Source organism: Bradysia coprophila, chromosome IV (assembly GCF_014529535.1).
Source record: "Bradysia coprophila strain Holo2 chromosome IV, BU_Bcop_v1, whole genome shotgun sequence".
In the NCBI taxonomy this organism is placed as follows: Eukaryota; Metazoa; Arthropoda; class Insecta; order Diptera; family Sciaridae; genus Bradysia; species Bradysia coprophila.
Window position 1 is genome coordinate 13853577 of NC_050738.1, and position 21144 is coordinate 13874720.

Genomic DNA, 21144 nt, shown 5'->3' on the forward strand with positions numbered 1-21144 from the left:
CGTATTTTACCTACTTGGTGTATAATGTCGTTAGAATTATTAGAATATTATGTTAATTTTCAAAGCAAAAATATTTTTCGTTTGAAACTGGAGTTCATTTGAACATTTTATATCTATGAAAGCCACTTTTAAAATACAGTTAATTAAATTGAATATATGACACAAATTAATTGTAATTAAATTAGTATCATTTGAATGTGGTTATGATGGAAATAGATCTTATATTCCATCAAAAAGATAAAAATCTTTTACAATGAAACGAGCAAAACTTTTTGTTTGTTAATAGCTTAACGTGGTACTGTAGTAAATACACACAGTCAGTCGCATATTATTGTACAGCTATATTTTGGTTGCGTAGGTTTTCAACGAGTCCGTGGCTACACATATTCGTATAATTATTCAAAATCATTGTTTTAATCTGTTGAATTCAACGAACTTATTATGTTTGTCAACAAAATGGAATGATAAAATATAATGCTAACAAATCTTGCCTATAATCTAAAAAAGAGCTTGAATTTCTTGATTCTTCTACATATAACACGATTCACGTAAGTCTAGATTTATTACCTTTTTTAAATATTTTGGCAGTTCATTAGCACGTATGCGGCGTTGTATAAAACATATTTTGTTGAAACTTATCCCATTAAAGATTTTTAGAAAAAGGGGTTTTCGCCTTCGACTCTTTTTAATAATTTTAACAAAATCAGTGTTGGAATTTATGGATAACATGTTTAGTCACTGGTCAGGAGTTTAAGAATCTATTTATTCGCGATTCCGGAGACTTTTAATGTAAATCTAGATATGAGTAGAATTACAACATTTTACTTTTACGCCAGAACTAGCAAAGGTACGTTAGAAACCATCACAATTTATGTGTCTTAGATTTTGAAGTACTAGATTTCACATTTCCTGAGAAACACATTCTGGACATGACATTAAATGAACAAAGAAGTCTTACTGAAAAAAACGTTGTTAACAGCAAAATCATTAAATCTGTTTCTTCGTTTAGGTAAATTATCTACTAATGTTTGATAAACAATCTATTACTACAATATTTATTCAAAGCGAAATAAAAGACTGCTCGCATACAGCGCAGTCAGTAAAAAAACGATCCTTTCAATCAACAAATATTACAACAAATAAAAATCATCTGCTCCATTACTTCCTAAAGTTCCAAGAATACATGCCGCATTGCCTCTTTGTATACCAATAGAAATTTTCTGCAACAGATAATGCTATCTTCATTAATGATCCCAACTTGTCAATAAATTTCTTTGTTTCGGGTCACATGCAACCTAATGATTCAGAGGCAAGGGGGTAAATAAATAGTTTTCTTTAAGACGCATATAATGCTTATGCTTAAATCTCTCCGCTTTATCTGCAATAGACCCTGTTTACTTAGAGGATTCACCGATGTATGAAGGAAGTATCACGTATTGTTACATCCCATAAAAGTGATTTTCCATGACTCCACGGAACTATTGTCATACCATCAGGTCTTTTACCGTCGTCTCTAGAAAGACCAGGTAGTTGCAAAATATTGGTAAATCATGCAAAGGAAAATGCAAATTCAAAGGAAAATCTATTACTTAATTAATTATCGTTTATTTCACTGAATAAAAGAACCCTAGCAAGAGCCTACTGTGTATTCTCGTCGTCGCTGTTGTTTGCAGATGACTGGCAGTTTCTAGAAGGTCTAATCTCGCTGTTTTGCTTCGAAAAAAAGTAGAAAATTGCACAGCATTCGTTGAATTACAATAATTTTTATTTTATTTATCTATAATCCATTGAAAATTAAATTTCTTTCACCAAATTAACCGACATTTTTGGATGTCTCTAAATATAGATGGAGAACTACTGCTATTGAAAAATATTACTCAGGCTTACATATCTCGCAAGAGGCTATACGAATTAAGATGATTAACAATGAATAAAATTAATACAATGAAAGGTACACACTCTGTGAATGGTGATTTTGATTATATTTACTTTTTTCTACACGCGATGTATTAAATACCAATTAAATTTCTCATTCATAATTTTGAACATATACTTCAGATATAATTTCGAATAACAGCATTATGAAACAATAGAATCGTAATTTCCATTTAATTAAATAAATAAAAGGCAAAATTTCACATCTGATGGTGTGGTTGAAAAATTTGTTGTTTGAGAGAAATGAGAATTATTAAATGCATAAACTTGAAATCGGGTATGTATATATTTATACCCTGCCTATATTATAAGCCCAACGTATACATTTTACAATTTTAAACGTTTGTATGCTCAAATGAAAAACAAATTTATTATGATTATTTATTGTTGAAGCACATCGTAAATCTATTATAATATTATTAAATTTTCTTGGCGCACGCGATACACTTTACATCTTATAACTTTGGAATTGCTTCGCGCTATATATTTTTACAACCACAATATGAATGAATAAAAATATCTCTGCACCAGTCAAAAGCGAAAGAAAACACTTTATTCATACAATAATTTACAAAGTGCAAGTTTCTTCTTAAATAAAACGAAAAAAAAAACGCCGTGCAAAATGTACACATTGTAATGTAAGTAATATTTACATTCATAATAAAATAATGCAAAAATACAACAAAAAAGCGAACAGTGATAAATGAAAGAAATTTACGTTTCGAAGAAATTAGAAAATGAATCAATGCGCGCGGTGCATGATGCATTTGATTTGTTCATGCAATTATTTTTTTGCGCATTTCTGTTTAATAACATGTTATTCTTTTTTACTTCGTCCACATAACGTATGATTTCAAAATAAATTGATTTCGATATGCTCGGATTAATAATTCTTAATGGGGCAAATAGTGATTGAGTTTTGCAATAAATTAATGATGTAGAAAATTAATAAGTTCCATATGTGTACACGTTGTGTGTGTACGGCCTGGTACGTACGTACGTATTATCTTTCATTATGAACTTTTTATAATATGTTTGTGGAAAAGCACTTTATAAGTAAGTAAAAGATAATCTTTTCGACAAAATGAGGTCACTTTTCTTTTCAAACTACCGTGATGGATTGGCAAACTTCTGATGAGAAACTTTGCTGAAATACTTCAATCTCTATAAAAATACATACCGAATACCCTGTTTAAGGACAAGCTAGCCTAATGTTTCGGTAGCTAATTTCTATTGAATTTACAGAAAATGTATCAAACTTTCCAAAAAGAGATCATGGACCAGAGTAAATTTAACATAAATTCTTGAGCAGATAATCGTAAATTTTAGGGACATCGGATTTAAAAGAAGAGACGAGAGTTGTTTAGAAGATTTTATTTAACTTTTGTAGATTTTGTGGACATTATTAGTATTTTTAAAGTTAAAGATTTTCTTCGAAAAATTTTTATTTTCTAAAAATTTATATCGAGGTGTTCGTTATTTGCTCAATCCCAATTGTAGATCACACTAGACGGACTCAATGAGTAAAGTGAGCATCAACATTATGGTAACACTTTTATACTTCTGTGGCAGCTGGTCGTTACTATGCTTCATACACGTTAGTCCTGAAACACATTTTCAAAAATATAGTAAAATACCAGCTGATACTGAAACGAAAAGATGCAATGATACTGCTCACGGTGGAATCACACAGTGAGTGTTTTTTGTTCAATTGAAACTTATCCATTGATTAAACTAATTAAGTTAAAAATGTTGAAATGGTACTTGATTGTATCAGATTGATTTTATTTTATCAATTTTTAATTTCTTTGACGAACCGCAATGTAATGTATTGATTTTGCGAAATTAGGATTAGATACACTTAACTTCATATTGTTGCAATTTGTTGATTGAAGTATGTAATTTAGATTGTCTAAACTGAATGGGTTCAGCGACATCAAGAGTTGCATGTCACTCTATAAGTGGTTTCGTAATTATAATGAATTTACGATAAAATCTAGTACTTCTTTTGTTTGAACCATTAGTGTTGGATCTAGAGTCTACTACTTCTTTAGTTTTGTGTGTTTCTATTTGTTTTGCATTTATAAGAGAAGATTGACTTGAGTTGTGCTTTTAGTTTTGTCATCGTTGACGATTACAATGACTAGCTGTGTCTGAAAGGGTAATGTTTTCCTTTGCTACGATTAAGAAAATATGTTGTTTCATCTGGTTTCCCCTTTCTGTGCTCATATTTCATAATTGTCTTAACTTGTAACACATACATCAAGTAATTAAATTCGTCTGAAATTCTTCCATGAAAAACCTTAAACATCTTTAAATTATCATCAATAAGATAATAGTGCTAGGCTTTAGAAAAAAGTATATATATATATGAAAAGTCCACAACGAGACAAGCTGCGTATAAATCAAAAACTAACAAAAGCCGACAAAAGAATGTATACATATTAGAAAATAGAGTTTTAGAACCTTATTCGTGTCTAAGACAATTTATTTTTTTTTCTTCCTCCAAATTTTTTCCAAATCCTCCGTCTGTATTAGTTTTATTCTCGTTTTTTTTATTATTATTATCGAAGTGCGTGTTAGAGTATTATATTGTATGGATGGGGCCTATCATTATAGTTTTTCTGTAAGTTGAATAATGAGGGTCAGTATTTTTTTGATTACACGCTGTACCTAACAAACACAAAAATTTAATTTGTTTTCGTTTATAAGCCTCAACATAGTTCCTCTTAAATAAAAATCATCAAAATTCAAGTGCATTTACATGTTCTTAAGCACATTGATCCCTGGGCTTATTACATCCAATATCAGAGAACTTTATGTTATTTATATAGAGTTTAACCATATGAATTAAAAACACACATCTCAAAACTGGGCTAGAGATGTTATTATTTTTGTATTTCACTAGATTAATTAAAACTTTGTGCAAGGGAATGGTTTTGTGTCTTTGTTATGTTACAAAAATATAATCTTTAACTTGGTGTATGTTATTTCTGTCTGATGTCTGAAAGTATGATAAATTGATATAGATGGGTACGCGTTCAATGTTCATAAGATAATTGAATATTTATAGATTCAACACATCATTTTTTTTAGTGGATTAAAGTTAATAATTTCTTGTGTGTGTAGCTACGATTGTAATAATAAAACATTATCCACGCAAACGAAGCAAAACCAACGCCCAGAAAAACAATAATTTTTTGTTAGAGATGGTTTTTTATGATAAATTAAAAAAACCGACACCACACATAGCGAACACGTATGATGTGTGATATTAAAAACGCAGTTCATTTTATGAAAATTCAGCTTTTTTTCTGAATAATTTTTCAAAAGTTATGAATATAAACAACAATAATAATATAATATTATGATTGTGCTGAGCAAAAGACATTAAATTAATTTGATATTCGCAATTTAGACCCACACGCTTGTGGATATTATTTGCTGGAGGTATAACCATCAAAAATTATTGTTTGATTTTTGCTCAACTTCACACTGCCATTCGAAATGACAATATTTATCGACTTTTTTTTTATCGCAATTCCATCAGAATTTATTTGGTTTGTTTTGGATGTAATTGCTGGCAAACATGAGTCTGAGATTTTAAGACAACTACAATGAGTAATTGGTGAACATTTTAAATTGAGACAACATAGATCGACATACAGAACACAAACCGATTCATTTAGACAATTTTTTTTAAATAAAATTTGAAATAGATTTTAAACACTTTTATCAACGATATCAGCTTCGTTGGCAACGTTTTATATCATTAAATCTAAATTTAGTTATAGATTGCGTAGCACTAATCATTTTGTTTTCTTTTTTATTTCTAGGTAAGTAGATCAACTTAAGCTCCAAATTAAGATTGATGACATTAATGAAATGGAAGCGAACGGTTTAATGTCTGAGTCCCACATGCGTGTGAGTAAAATTATAATTTCTTTTAAAATTCAGCCTTAGTAGCTCGTACGGCAGACATTTTTTTAAAATCTACTAGTTCGTTTGATTTATAACTGTTTAATTAAAAATCTTCTACTTCATTTGTTTCAACCTTCATAATGGTATATAAGACAAAACTAGTCATACATGATCGCTTATTTTTGTATTCATTGGCGATAACAGATGACGAAACTGTCTTAAGTTTGTATTTTTTTCCAACATTAAACTTCTCCAATGAAAATTGTGATATTTAGCTCATTTTCTCTGCTCACACTTGTACACTATTCTTATAACAACTCCCCAAAAGTCGCAGGTGAATTGTTGTACGTAATTTTTAATAGCCTCAAATTTATGACAAAAATATAAATAAAAACCGGGCATTCACATACAAGTACATCCCATCTTCATTAAATAGAACAGCAGCATTTTTATTTACAGAAAATCAAATAGTTTTGGATTCAATAAATTGAGTTTCTAGTGAAACATTAAAGGTATTTATTTGTATGACACCACCATGTTACACACAGTAAAACCATAAATAAGTTTAAATAAAATGAAATCTTTGAATAAAATGTAACTGTTAAAATATTGAAACGTTAATACGTATCAATTGTTAAATTGCATATGGATACTCTTGTAATTCAGACAACGCAACGATGTAATAGTATATCGGTGCCAATTTCACTGTACTTGGATATATTGATGTTTGAAAAACGTAATTGATACTTTATGAAGATGGACTTGATGCTCATATAAGTTCAATGAAGCAACAAGATTTCCGGCACTGCAACAACAGTGTAAAAAAACAAAGCAGATTCGAGACATGTTCACAAGGTGTATGATTACCGTACGGATCATTTCATTCAAGATACCTTCTGTGTGACATGGAGTCAAACATCATATCACAACCATATAAAAATACGAGAATGGTTTATGATTGATGTTGATGATGGCTGTTCGATTTATTAATTTCGAAAATGTTGTAGTCTCGTAAAATATAATTTTTTTTATGAATGAAGTATATCATAATTCATGGTGGTATTTATTGGTTTAGTTTACACACAACAAAACCAATCAAACCGAAAAATAAACAGAAAGAGTAATTTGCGCAGAAGATGAACTGATTGATCGTTAGCCTTCAAGATAAATCCTGTAAAATAATTGACTTTGTTGCCTGTTCTCCACTGTATGTATGCAGCGTAATAATTGTTTAATTCAATGAACAAATAATCATTTCTTGAAACAGCTCATTGTGCGTTTTTTAATTTATTTTCAATCATTTTGAGTGAAACAGAAAAATGTTTTATTACCGCACGCTTGTCATACAATCTGTCACTGACGTAAAAATAATGTCAATCAAACAAAAATTGGTTACAGTCCTAGAAAATTGTAAAAAAAAAATTAAGTGAAAAAAAAAACGTTTATCCAACAGGCTTGCGTTGTTGAAGAGTGGTTCTGCGGTATTCTGTCATATGCCTACAACGAAAATATCAATCCGTTTCATTTTACCTTGAACTAAACACTAACATCTCACTTGAATTTTTTATAAATATTTTTTTTTGTATTACAACTAATTAATTCATTGTTTCGTATTTATAATTCTTAACAAAAATAAATTTCGAATAGTTATTTAGTTGAGTGTAGTTAACATTAATTGCGCAAAACTGTGCTCTTTCAACTCAACGTAATGTGTTTGCAGAGTCAAGCTCATGTCTCTTTTTTATACAAAACAAGTTTAAATAGACAAAAAATCTCCGTTCTATACTAACTTGGGATACCATCAGCGAACCATTCAGTTTAACCAAATCAGATAGGAATTAATTGTTCTCTCATTGAATGAATCTAACTTCATCACTTATTGACACTCACCGGAAATCAATTACATTTAACAATGATGAAGCAATAAAGTTATTTTTTTGTTGTCTCAGTAGAAAAATGATTGAATTTTAGAAATAATAAGCGAATGACAATTGAGTTTTTTGGTTTAAATAATTTTCACAGTTATAAAGTGGATCCAGAGACGGATCCAAAAAGTGGTTCAGAAAGAAACGTAAGAGTGCCCATGGGTGCAATTGTACACAAAGAGGCGTTTTTCAACAAAGATTGTCATCTAGAATGGGTCTCAAATATTTCACTACTTTTATCACTCTGTTAACGGTTCATATTGATCGAGATCTGTAAAGCCCCAATTGTGAGACGATAGTAACATTTGATCGTGCACTGCAACAATTAAGCCTCTAAAATCAGCAACTTTTAATGTTCAGCGAGGCTTATAGAGTATGCGTTGCCCAACCAGGCGATCGTAATTACCCATATGTGATACATCCCTGAGTAATCTAAACTACTCATTTTCTGATATTAGCTTGTTTGATAACGTCACCAATTCGTCAAAAGCTTTTGTTGGTTGAAATTATCTAGTTGCAAATCTCAACCGAACCGAACACGGAGATGAAAACGGCGAAAAAATATTAAAGCAAACATTGAACATGGAATATTTACTTCAATACTACGAACCAGTTTACATTAAAATTCGAATTGATCGATCACTTCTCACTTGTTTTTAGTTTTAATTTGTTTACAGTACGTTACGTTATTAACGTATTTATCAATAAACATTAATGTAAGTCAAGATAAAGTCAATATAATGCCCCAGAAAAACTATTTGATTAGCACTGCAGAAGCGCGAAATGAATATGCACTGCAACGTGACTAATTATTTGAACAAAAGACAATATCCTCAAGTCGAAGATATTTTCTTATTATTTCACCTTAATTCTTAGTATCCCATAAATAATGCCACTTGGAATAATACGAAAGTATAAATATTCGCTGAACAACGTAAGGCAAAGTTCATCCGGAGATTTCTGTCGATAAAATTCTAGTATTTCACCCATTACATGTGTGTTAGAACTTTCTCCTCTCACATGAAACTTAGCACTTGATTTTTATTGAATAACGTTTACCCGAAGATGTATCGCGCATCAATGCTATATAATATTGGCTGAGATGGTTGGTGATTTACTTTAATTTATTATTTTGAAAACGATACTCGATATTTAGAAAGTTTTCCTTGAAATATAATTGTTGGATTGACATTATTTTACTATTCGCATATCTTACATATCTTAAAACAATTAGTCACCCATATTTTCTATTTCTGAACCAACAGCGATGCAATATTATTACTTTCGATAAAAATCAACACATCGTGATTGATAAAATATTTATTTTTTTCGCTTATAATTTTCATGTCTACAATCTGTATAAGTTTTTAATTTATAAATACATTGCAAAGGCATATTGCATTCAATTTCATACAGATTCTACACATACGAGAATTAGTCAATCAATGTGCATCAATCACATATGTATCTATATATTGCACGATTTGTTTTACAATTTTATAGCTGTTACTTGTGTAGGTATATGTATACACTTTCAGGTACATTACGAAAAAAATAGGGTCAAGTATACGAGGTATGACGTTCATTGCACTGTAATATTAATACCTTTACTTAAGTAATAAGTTCATAGACACACGATCCGTCGTAATGTTTATCTAGTTATTTGCATTCGCTCATCCAGTACTGCTGGCCTAAAATGTGTTTTTTTTTGTAGACAACAATTATGTTAAATTATTGATATATCATATTAAAAGTAAGACTCTGATGTTACTCATGTACACACATTCGAACGTATACCACGTTTATTGATTACGTTTTTTTATTTTATTTTATTCAATGGTCCCTGGTCGTTGTCCTCCTTCTTCATTACAATTTACCGACTATCTTGTATAAATCAAAAACATCAACTTTCATATTCCAAAGAAATATCTTGTGTGTATGAATTATATATTTTCTGGTATACCAGAGTACGTCTATAATTTAGTATAATTTAGTCGGTTCGCATACACAATGCGTTATTATGATTGTGATTTTTTTTAATATTTTCCTCGAACATATTCGTTGATAACCTGATTATCTTTGGTTAAAAATGACCAAGGATCATAAATAAGTTTTATTTTCGTTGTTGATAGCATATATGGGTAACTCCAGCTAATTTGAGACTTTTCAAAATATTTTCACCAAATGAAAGCCGATTTCAAACTTTCAAACTTCCTTGAAAGCTGTTGACCAGACGCGTCGTTTAAGCCACATATTAGGTCGGGGAGATACCAATATTATGCTTGTTTTTAGCAAATTTTAGAAAATTCGAGTTTATTTATTTATTTCACGAAACCTGAAGCGATTTCACTAAACTTTTTTTGCTGAAAGAGCAAAGACAAGACGCGTAGTTTGACACTAATCTGAGGTCATTGGCATAACGTCTCGGGAAGATATCACCAAAAAGTGTTTGTTTGTATTCGACTTTCCAAGATATTGTCAATAAATCTCAAATGATTTCTGTAAACTTGTTTCCCTGTAGAAACGAACGCTATAATTCCACAATTGGACCAAATGACACGAAATTAAATTTTTAGAAGATTTTTGATTCATTCTGCTTCGAAGTAAGGTGAAATCACCTCGACCCAAACGTTGCCAAAATTACATTTTTTCATATAACAACTGAAAATCGGTGCCATTCGAAAGTTACGGCATATGACTTCAGGAGAAAAATAACTTTGGCTCGATTAGGTTAGTTGGGTAAGTGAAGTAGTTGAAATCAGCTTCCCAGCGGTGATAAGTGTCATCCTCGAATTTTGACTCGTCGAGGTTATCTCGGAAAATTTTGTCGTTTTTTAACGGCTTTGAGCCAAAGCAATATTTTCTGTGGGGCAACAACCATCAATTTAAAAAAAAATCTGGCTTTTAATGACGAAAAATATCACTTTTATAGACACATCTCCCACAAATTTTGGACTTAAACTGCGCGTCTTGACCATAGCTTTCAGGGAAAAAAAAGTTTACCGAAATCAGTTTACATTTGGTGAAAATATTTCGAAAAGTCACAAACGTGTAACGCAACTAACCGCCGACTTCTTCGACCACACAAGTCACACTTCGCAGGCTAAAATTTCCAATTCTTGTTGGCATGAAAGCCTCCTGAGTATTAGCAAATTTATAGACTGGGTTGTTACCGCAAAAAGCCAACACAGCTCACTTTATGCCTCAGAAAGGACGAAATTTGTAACGCAACTAACCCTGGAGTTACCCATGTGTACAAACTAGGTATATATATACACAGTCACACCAACCAACTATGAATTGAACAAAATTGCGCTGTTGAGTCTAAATTGCAAGCATTCACATAAAATATTTTTCGTTTTTTATTTACAATTTCATTTATAATACATCATTCACATGATGGTTTGTTCTGTCTATTTAACATTTACGTTTGTATATACTGATGCGATGTAACTGAAAATGTTTCTATCCAAATCCCAATCCATCGGGTCATAGATTTAATTATCAAAATTTATATATTTTTGTTGTCTAGCCGCAATTGGTAATTCTTTTTCTCTATGTTGTGTGGTGTGCTACATTCTTAGCGGCGTGATATAAAGTTTCGTAATAGTAATCGAGGGCACAGGTACATGAGACAATGTGCTGAAAATGATATTCAATTAGAGAGAAAGAAATTGAATTTATGTGTGCAAAGGTATTTTATGTATTTTGTCATCGTGATGCTATACAGACAGAGAGATATAGGTTTCGATTCATTGGTTTATAATAGTGGAATTGGGTATTATCCACAGCGAGATATATTAAATTGTATATAGAATTCAAATCGAAAAATATAGAATTGCATTCATAGCATTGGGGCTTTCAGGGAAAAAAAAAATGTTTGGCAATGTGCGGAAAAGTGTAATGTATACACGGAGTCATTAAGTGAATGTAATTTACAATCACATTATTTGAAAATTTACATTTGAAATTCTGCTATTTGCTTTTGTTTTCTTATGAACTATGCAGTATATTATAACGTTATTTCGCATATATGTTTACAAACATGTAATCACAATTCAAATGTTCGTTTGGAAATTGTGGATTGATCAATTATTTCATATTGAATAGAGCTAAATCGTGCAATAGAGTGACTGAGTCAACTACTGATCGACAAAGTGTATATATATGGTTAGTAAAAAACAACTTTATTCCCCACATTTATGTATGTCAATTTGTGAACCTATTGTATCTTAATCAACATAAAAAAGTGTCGTCATAAATAAAATAAATAAACAGAAATTCAACTTAAAGCTGATGAATTATGATTTAGGCGTTTCGCTTGAAGTTTTTGATTTAATTTAGTCGATATTAAATCGATGGAAACCATTTACCTCTACCTACATATGCACAGCATTTTGAAATAATTATCAAAAATAGACCGTGATTAATGGTTGCATTGATTGTTTTCGAATAAAATCGGAAACCTTTTAATAAACACAACGTTTTTTTTTCTCTTAATTTTTAATAATCTTTTATGATCTTGACCTAATTTCGAAATTATAAATGGATGCGAGGAAATCTCACTTATTTTTATAAGTTTTTTTTTATAAGTGGAATTTGAATTGCACTTGACGCGCTCTCTGATCATAAAGAAGAAAAAAAAAACATTTTTATGATTATGCATGTAGCAGTTCATAGGTTTCATTAATAATTTATTTATTTATAAACGATGTAAATGACATTGAATAGATCATTAAATTAGGACAATAAAATATTGTGAGATTATTTTTTGGGTAATTTAATTGCTTTCGTTTGTGTCTTTCAGTAGTAAAAATGCTATATTGTCGACACTTAAATCCCTTACCGCAATATAATCGTTTAAAATGTTACTTCATTTGTTTGATCTATAGTCTAGTGTTTGCTGCAAAGTCCTTCACTTCATTAGTTTCAGCATACGTTTTACTATATAGGAGATTAGATCATCACTATTCGATGACACGAAAGTCTAAGCACAAAAATCTATAAGAAAAATTTCCCAGCCAGAGAATTTTTTCCGGCAATCTGCCCGAAAGTTTCAAAATAAAATTGCAAAGTTCAGTAGACGTTGAGTTGTTAAGACATCAACAAATATCTGAACTTCTAAATTGATTCATAATTTTTGGCCCACTCGCTTCTATCGTTTACAATGCACAATACTTAGTAAACGTGATAAGTTCACATCACTTTGGTCCATTTGACTCATACATTCCACTTTTATTTTATAAATGTTCAAATAGGTTACTGCCGGATCATATTCCATGCATCATAGTTAGTTCTTAAAAACTCCCACATGTCTAGCAGCGAAACTATTAATTTCCTTGTTACTGGGACATTCAAAGTTTACCTCCAATTAACGTTGTCTCATTTAGTGAAATCATTGAAGTAATAGATTTTGTGTCAAACACTAGTCTTATAGTTCGAACAAAAGCAACAGATTCAATGTTTATAAACAACGATACGTTTGCCTTTTCTACAAGATTAAAACCAAAACAAAAGAAATTGAGAGCCCTGATGTTACAGTCTCGGAATTATAAGAAGTAACAATTACAATCCAATCGACGCTATTCATTCCACCTGCATTACCAACGACGACATTTACGTATGTTTATGTGTTATAGCGTGTAAATCGCATGTGGAATGAATAACGTCGATTGGATTGTAATTGTTGAAAATGTAACTTCTTATCTTCACCGTATTACCGAAAGTCTGCAGTTTAGTATTTTCTTATTAGATTGAGTTTTATAGTGTGTTACAATGTGACATATGTACGAAAGATCACCCAAGCATACAGAAACAAAAACTGCGTTCAAAGTCATTAATTAAGTCAATTTTGCCGCAACAGTTGACCTACATATGAGCACACACTCGCTTAGCTTTATGTTTTCTTATTAGAAATATCCCATAAATATTTAATTTAGAACGCTGATGTAATGTGATGTTTTCAACTCAAACCACATCATTTTATTATAAGCCAACTGAAACCGTCTCAACTTCAACTAAATGCAACCGATCGCTTCTTTCGAAATGCATTTTCTCGAATCGAAAATGTGTTCGCCGTTCTAAATATAGGATTTGAACATTTTCAGAGTTCAAAGATCTGAACAAATAAAGAAAAAAAAATGAAAATAAAAACACAATTAAAGAGCACACTAAAAATCGCCTACACCCGAAAATAAATGCATGTTACATTCGAGCCGTGTAAAGATGTCTTATAAATTTTAGTTTAAACTTTTATTGAACGATCGCTTTGTTTATTACTATTTGTGGGAAAAATTAATTTGATTAACTGCTCTTATTTGGATTGGATTAATTTTTTATTTGTGTTCGTTCCTCAATTGGACGGTTGCAGACACAAATAAAGGATGTAATTAAAATTTAATAACATCAAATTTATCGTTTGCATACTTGGACATACTTCGATGACAGTTTACGACTTGAAGATATACGATTTTCCGTTGTTTTACAGGCATTAATTGAACATACCTTCTTCCTTCATTACACATTTCATTTTGAACGAAATGGACGAAACGTTTATCGAATTACGCATAGCAGCATTCTTTAAGAATATTATCAACAGAAATAATTGAGACAAAGAGAAAATGACTACACCAATTTACAGGGTGTTCCACTTGAGAATTCTTTTCAAACTGAAGTCATCGTGTGTTAGAATTATTTAGAATTGAATTGATGAACATAAGTTGTATGTACGTGAGAAGCATATTATTTAACTCTCTTTCAAAGTGAAAATAAAGAAACAGACAAAAGAATACACATCCATTCATCAGTCTATATTTTAAAACTAAATACAAAAATGGACTGGTTCGGGTGTATCTGACGATCTAGGTCGTCGAAAAATTGTTCCAATGCAAGGAAATTTGTATTCTTTTCCACCAGTTTTAAAGAGTTGACGACACTCGAAGGTGACAAAAGGTTAGATGGTAAAAGTACACTTGGGGAAAGGATAAAAAAACGAAAAAATATAGACGGAATGTATGAATGTACTCTGGTGGTACAGCGCAGTTTTTATATTGTTTCATCGCAGAGGCTACTGCCAATCGCAGAGGTATACGTTGTGCAGTGCGATTTGGTTATTGACCGGCTCACACTAGTACAAGGCGATTTAAACTCTAATACTGGGCCTTATGTACCGTTTGTTGAGAGCGAGGTTAAGTCGACTGCTGTATGAGGATAGCGATGAGGTCGAAAACCCTCAGAATAGTCGTACACGTTTATGAATCTTAAGAGTACGACTAAAGGATTCTATAGAAATACGACTAGACCTGGATTGAACGCCCGGACAGGCTAGTCTTGCGAAATGTGAGGCTGGACTAAGTCAATATCAATAACGAGCGGACTGTGAGTGTGAGTTACAGACTCTGTGATTATTAATGACCAGGGCTGTGATTAATGCGATTGAGGGTTAGTAGATGAGGTCCCAGATATTTTAACGATGACAGGGTAGCACAAAGGATCTACTGATCTGTGTGCATCGATCAGTAATGGTCGGCCCTAACTGATGAAATCTAAATCTAATGAATGTACTCTAAAGATTTTGGATAATGGAAATGAAATGTTACAACCTAGAAGATCTGTACAGGAACAGTCATTGTGGCACCTAGTACATTTTAAAATATACAGAGGCATCTTTGACTTTTCTAAATCTTTGTCGGTCAACATATTCCCGAAAAGAGGTTGTCTTATGGTCTACCCTAATTTTCGCCTTTCCCAAAGTGTGTCCCTAACCTTTTAGTATATTTTTTCATCATCACAATAACCTTTTAGCTCCGTCTAAGACACATGTCTCCAATAAATTCGTCGTGTTCACACCATCTTATACATTTTTTACACAAACGAGATCTAATTCTTAAATATGATGGAACTGCTACTGAAAATAATAGCTCAGCGTAATCAACAAGGTCTAGTCTAGAATTTTATTGTTTAAATATAAAATATCTTGATTTAAATATTTCATGCGTGTAGAGGTTATTAAGTTACTCCTTCGATCTTCACATACAATATTTCCATATTAAATGCACACCAGTTTTATATATAAATTTTAAAATTACATATTATTTATAACGTTCTCTCGGTATACTTATAGTTTCCTAACGAGTGAATAAAATGAAGCAAAAATAATACACAATAATATAACAAAGAAGAAAAAAACACAACAGAGCTGATAATATGGTTAGAAGTATTTTGTGTAGGTTGAGTGAATTTGTCACTTTGGCGATCGGGAAGTAAGTTGATATTATTTTATAGTGGGACTCGCTTTCTTAGACATGCAATTAATTACTTTACTAATGTTTTCTTCACTTCATTCTCCTCTCTGTATGTACACAAAGTGTAAAGAATATTCTTTATTTATGTTTCACATACATATTCCATGCTACAAACTGTGAAAAAGAGAACCGCAATAAAATTCGATCAATAACTAAATTGCTGTTGCAATGGAATCCATACAAAATATAAGAGGTGCCAATAAACTTATGAAATTTATACACTAAATAATGTCTTAAATTTCTATGTACATTTTACCGTACTTAACGTATGCATACATGTATGTTCTTCGTATGGTTTTAACTTGCTTAATAATAACACTGACGTAATAATACATTTAGCAATGTAAACCATTTTCGATGCGGCTTTAATGTAGGTATTTATATATTTTTAACAATCGATATCTAAGTCTAAAAGACGAAAACAATATCAAATTGAGTCTACTTCAGCAGTATGTAAACCATAGATTATTAAAACGTAACATAGAGCTATGTAGACCCGTAAGATCGGTTTTTTTATATGACTACGTCCTACGTCATCTATTATTGACAACGACGACACCAATAAGAGATGAGCTCAGGTTAATGTTCTCTTATAAAGCAAAAATGTACAGTAAAATAAACGAAGTAAAAGATTTTCCATCAAACACCAAACAAAAGAAGTAACAAAATACGTCGTAAAGTGATGATACTCTTACCGTTTATGAAACGTTAGTCTTGTTGTCTTCATAAACTCATAATCAAATTAAGCTGCACAATATTTAAATCCACTGTAGTCTTGAGTATTAGCCCTAGTATACGTATCACGAGTTTAAGAAAACCATATAAATAAACACATTTGTCACGAATGGTAAATACGTTTCCCTATATTATACGTTATTTTTGTATCTGCTTACGTAAACTCAAAATAATTGGTAGTTTTCAGCAACGAAAAGTTCTATCTTTAATCACACATTAGACTTAGACAACAAATTGTTATTGACAGGTGAAAAATTCGTTAACTTCCTCATAATAATGTTCAGACTTAAATTGTATGGAATGACTGGTACTATATGTTAATAAATAAATGGAATAAAATAGAAATAATTAAATTGGTGTAGCTTTGTTCAAAATTACTGCAGATTCTATCGCTGCCATCAATCATACCGCATAATTATTTACCTTACAGATTAGCCATAATTTAGTCGAACAAAACTTAAAATACTTTCAAAGAAACTATTTTTTTTTTTGGTTAGTCATTTGACGTTGATAGTATTGTATTCTCTGACGAATTCCACTCCGCCTTTAATCGCCATAAACATCGTGCATGTATTAATATATACATTGTATGCGGTGCGGATTATAGACGCATAAATATTAAAACTGTATCAAAAACGCGTCTAATAGTAATTTATTATTACACCGATCAAATGTATAATCACTTTACAAGACTCTGCGCGAACCATCGCTAGCTTCATACGCTAATAACAGTATAAATGTATAAACATAAGTAGACGACAGGCAAAAAATTGTATTCTATAATGCTGAATGTATAATGTTCAATATTGACGGGATTGCTCTTACTTTATCGTTCAAAAAGATTAAAGTTAGGTAAATGACAGTATGTAATTAACTTATATGTGTATAAAATACAAATCATAATTTAATGCTCATGACACTTCATGTTTTTACGGAATCGTTGTGAGAGATGCAAAAAAAATTGTGTATATAATTGATGGACTTGACTTTGTGCATATATAACTCATACACTTTTTTTTTTGTTTTTCTGTTTTTGATAAATCATGGGCTTGAGCGTACGTTTTCGTATGTTATAGGGAATTATAAGGAGCAAATTGAATTAGCAATAATGGATTTTAAATGAGAAATTAATGATCATTAATTGAAAGTGTTTGTGACGGTAATGTGCTGTTGTTTCCTCGATTATACAGGGATTAAAATAAAATGTATTTTTGGGCAGATCAAAATGGTCGGTTCCATTGCAAATTTGAGATCCTTTTAAGGACAAAATGTGAATAATTTCGACAGATAACGGGAAGATACTTTGCCGATCATCAAATTTATTTAAACTTTCGCATGCGGCAAGTATATCACCCATATATGTATGATTGTCGAATCTTTACTTCTTTTGATCAAAGCACTTTCGACTCTTGGATACAAGATCTTAAACTTAATTTGTTTTTACATACTTTTTTACTATGTCAGACGCTGGCTAATCGCTTAGTTTCGCTCTTGCTGTTGTTAACATATACAAAGGCAAATATATACAAACGAAGAATATTTTTTTCATTGTAACTCACAGGGAGAAAAAAGTGAAAGTCTACATGTTTTCTGATTTCGGAGTTCTTGTTGTTCGTAATTGATTCCACCAGAACTTCGTTGAACAAAATGGAAATTCAGATTTTTATTTTCTGTATTTTTGTTAGACACACGCTCGAAGCAAGAATGAAATACTGAAATATAAGTCTAGATTTTCATTTGCTCAACAAATTTTGTGTTGAATCATATACAATCCAAATCCAACACAAATCCCAAAACACAAAACATGTCGAATTTTACTTTTCTCTTCCTGTAAGTACATTGAAACAAATTTAAAAAATTTCACCTGTTACCTACAGAAATCGCAGATTAGATAGCAAGAAAATCATGTGTTTGGTTGTTTTTTTAAGTTCCAACATTTCCACACTGCTATCAATATATTGCACACACACACTCTGTGCACATTACGCCAGTTGTCTCACTCTACGTGTGCGCGTGTAAGCGGTAAATCCGAGTATATCCTGAATAATACTAACATATGAAATGTGAGGAACGTGTGGAACTAAGAAAAACAGAGAGTCGCATGAATATTTCTAACTATTCTGAGCTGGTTGTATTATAATTTTGGCGCTCAAAATAGAAACCATTCCACAATCTTTTAAGTAAATCTTCCGAAATATTGGTCGCTCATCATCGCTTGAAAAAATAACCATTAAATTTAGGACTTTTCGCTGCGTAATTACGGTATATTTTTCAACAGAGCACTTGTTGGTCTGTGGTGTCATTCTGTTTTTATTTCTTTTAAATGTTGGCCTTTAAAATTATCATCGTAGCTCATGTCTATCTGAGCACTTAGATGTATGTACATTAAACACTAAACAATACAAATTGTCGGATAATTTTTAATTGTTTTTGTTTTCATTTAATGATATTTCAGTTTTACTTTCACATCGTTGTCAATATACGATATAACTTCCGTACCCAACACTGCAATCTATACTTTCAAAATTCAATATTAGTTTATTATGAATTATAATCTATATCTAATTACAAGCTGTAGTTATGCACTTCGTTTAAGTAATTAACGAAAATAGTTAATATAATTCGATTTATTATTATATGAATGCAGAATGCAACGGGCACCATGGCTTGTATGCAATATCACATAACGTTTCTCCAATTTATTTCGAAAAAAAATATTGTGCATTTTGATGTGATATCTTTCCCATTTCTCTTAACTATTTTGTAAATTAGCAGAAACATAAAGTTTTAAAATAAATTAACTTCTTTAATGCTTTCCCTATTTTTGCTCGTTTTCATTTTTAATTTAATACCAAAATAGCATTGAAAACATACTCAATACGCTTGGTATCTGTATAATGTTCCATGTTTACAATTATTTTCTTTTAATTATTTTATTATTGATTTTTGAAATTTTATTCGTTATTTATTGGCCACGATTCCACCGAAGCAAAGCTTATATTGCTTTCAAATGGATAATAAACTTAAATGAGAGTTTTTTTTTTTGAATTGAAAGAAAGGTAAAATGGTTTTAATGAATGGCAATATCGGACTGTATTGGTTATTTAAATTAATAAGAACATACCACATATAATAACCAATGTTCGAAACATATATGTTACAGTTGTGCTTTAGAGTATTATTTCGTATGTAAATACAAGACTTGGTAAGCCAGCTATTATCCCACAATATAAAATGCTTTTCAAAAAGCATCACAAAATATGTCATACATAAATTTCATAATTTTTTTTTCAAGGGCCGATGACTCTATACCTAACAAACATAAATTATTCAAATCACGTTTTTTTGGTAGTTTTCGAATAAATATATGAAGAAAAAAAAACTTCAGAATCAATCGCATTGTGAAAGTGAAAAAAATATATTGAATGTCGCTTTAGGTAATTTGGGAAAAAAATGTAAAATATTGAGTATAAATATCTTTTCGTAAAGTCATAAAAATCATAATTTTCAGTGTGTTCGGGAAAAAAGGTTTAAAAAACATTTTTTTGATGGGACTGGGCGTGTCTTGTTATTGGTTTTTTTATCGGTTTGACAGTGTCTCTTTTTTCATTAAATTTTGTTTATTGTCGATGTTTATGCATATGATACGAAGGCTATTTTTATATGATAATAAAACATTTTCCATTACCGAATTGACCTTCCGTACCGATTTGTACATAACTATATGTGTGATACTGAAATATTTTTTTTTTTGATTTTTTACGACTTCTCAACGAAAGATTATAGAGTTCGACGATCGATTATGAGATTAGATGTTGAATGGTTGTTTACAACAAATTCGATTTTTTTTTATACAGAAAGTTAACAACAAAATTGTCAAAGCAAAATTTTCCCTATTTGGTATCAACTAATCCATAAATATATGTTCTAGCATTTTTCTAACGAAAAAATTACGTTGTACGACGTAGGACGTGAGAAACCATTCACTATACGAAAAACTTGAAAAGTAATGTTTTTTTTTTCTCTTAAGTCTTAATCAAGGTTGGGTCGCGCTTATGCTAGGTGTTTGCTAGTATTGCGCTTGTCGAATTAAAAAAAAAACTGTAGGATTGGGTATATATTGTCGTATTATTTTTGCTATGATTTGTGAACTCAACATTTAAACAAGCAACACTCAACAATCGTTTATTTTCAACGATATCGTGTACAAGTTACGTTGTTTACTAGCGATTTCTATCGGGGACATTGTGCCACATGAACGAACGTTTATTTTATTTTTAATTAAATTCTTCTTTTGCAAATGCAGATGGCAGATCGAGAAATCA

At 30.9% G+C, this 21144-nt stretch overlaps 1 protein-coding gene across 4 annotated transcripts in view; it reads left to right on the forward strand.

Annotated features, from left to right (window-relative positions):
- The window catches only part of LOC119066039 (protein outspread), a 141927-nt gene that overhangs the window by 12517 nt on the left and 108266 nt on the right, over nucleotides 1-21144 (forward strand). The gene's annotated exons all lie outside the window — the stretch shown is intronic.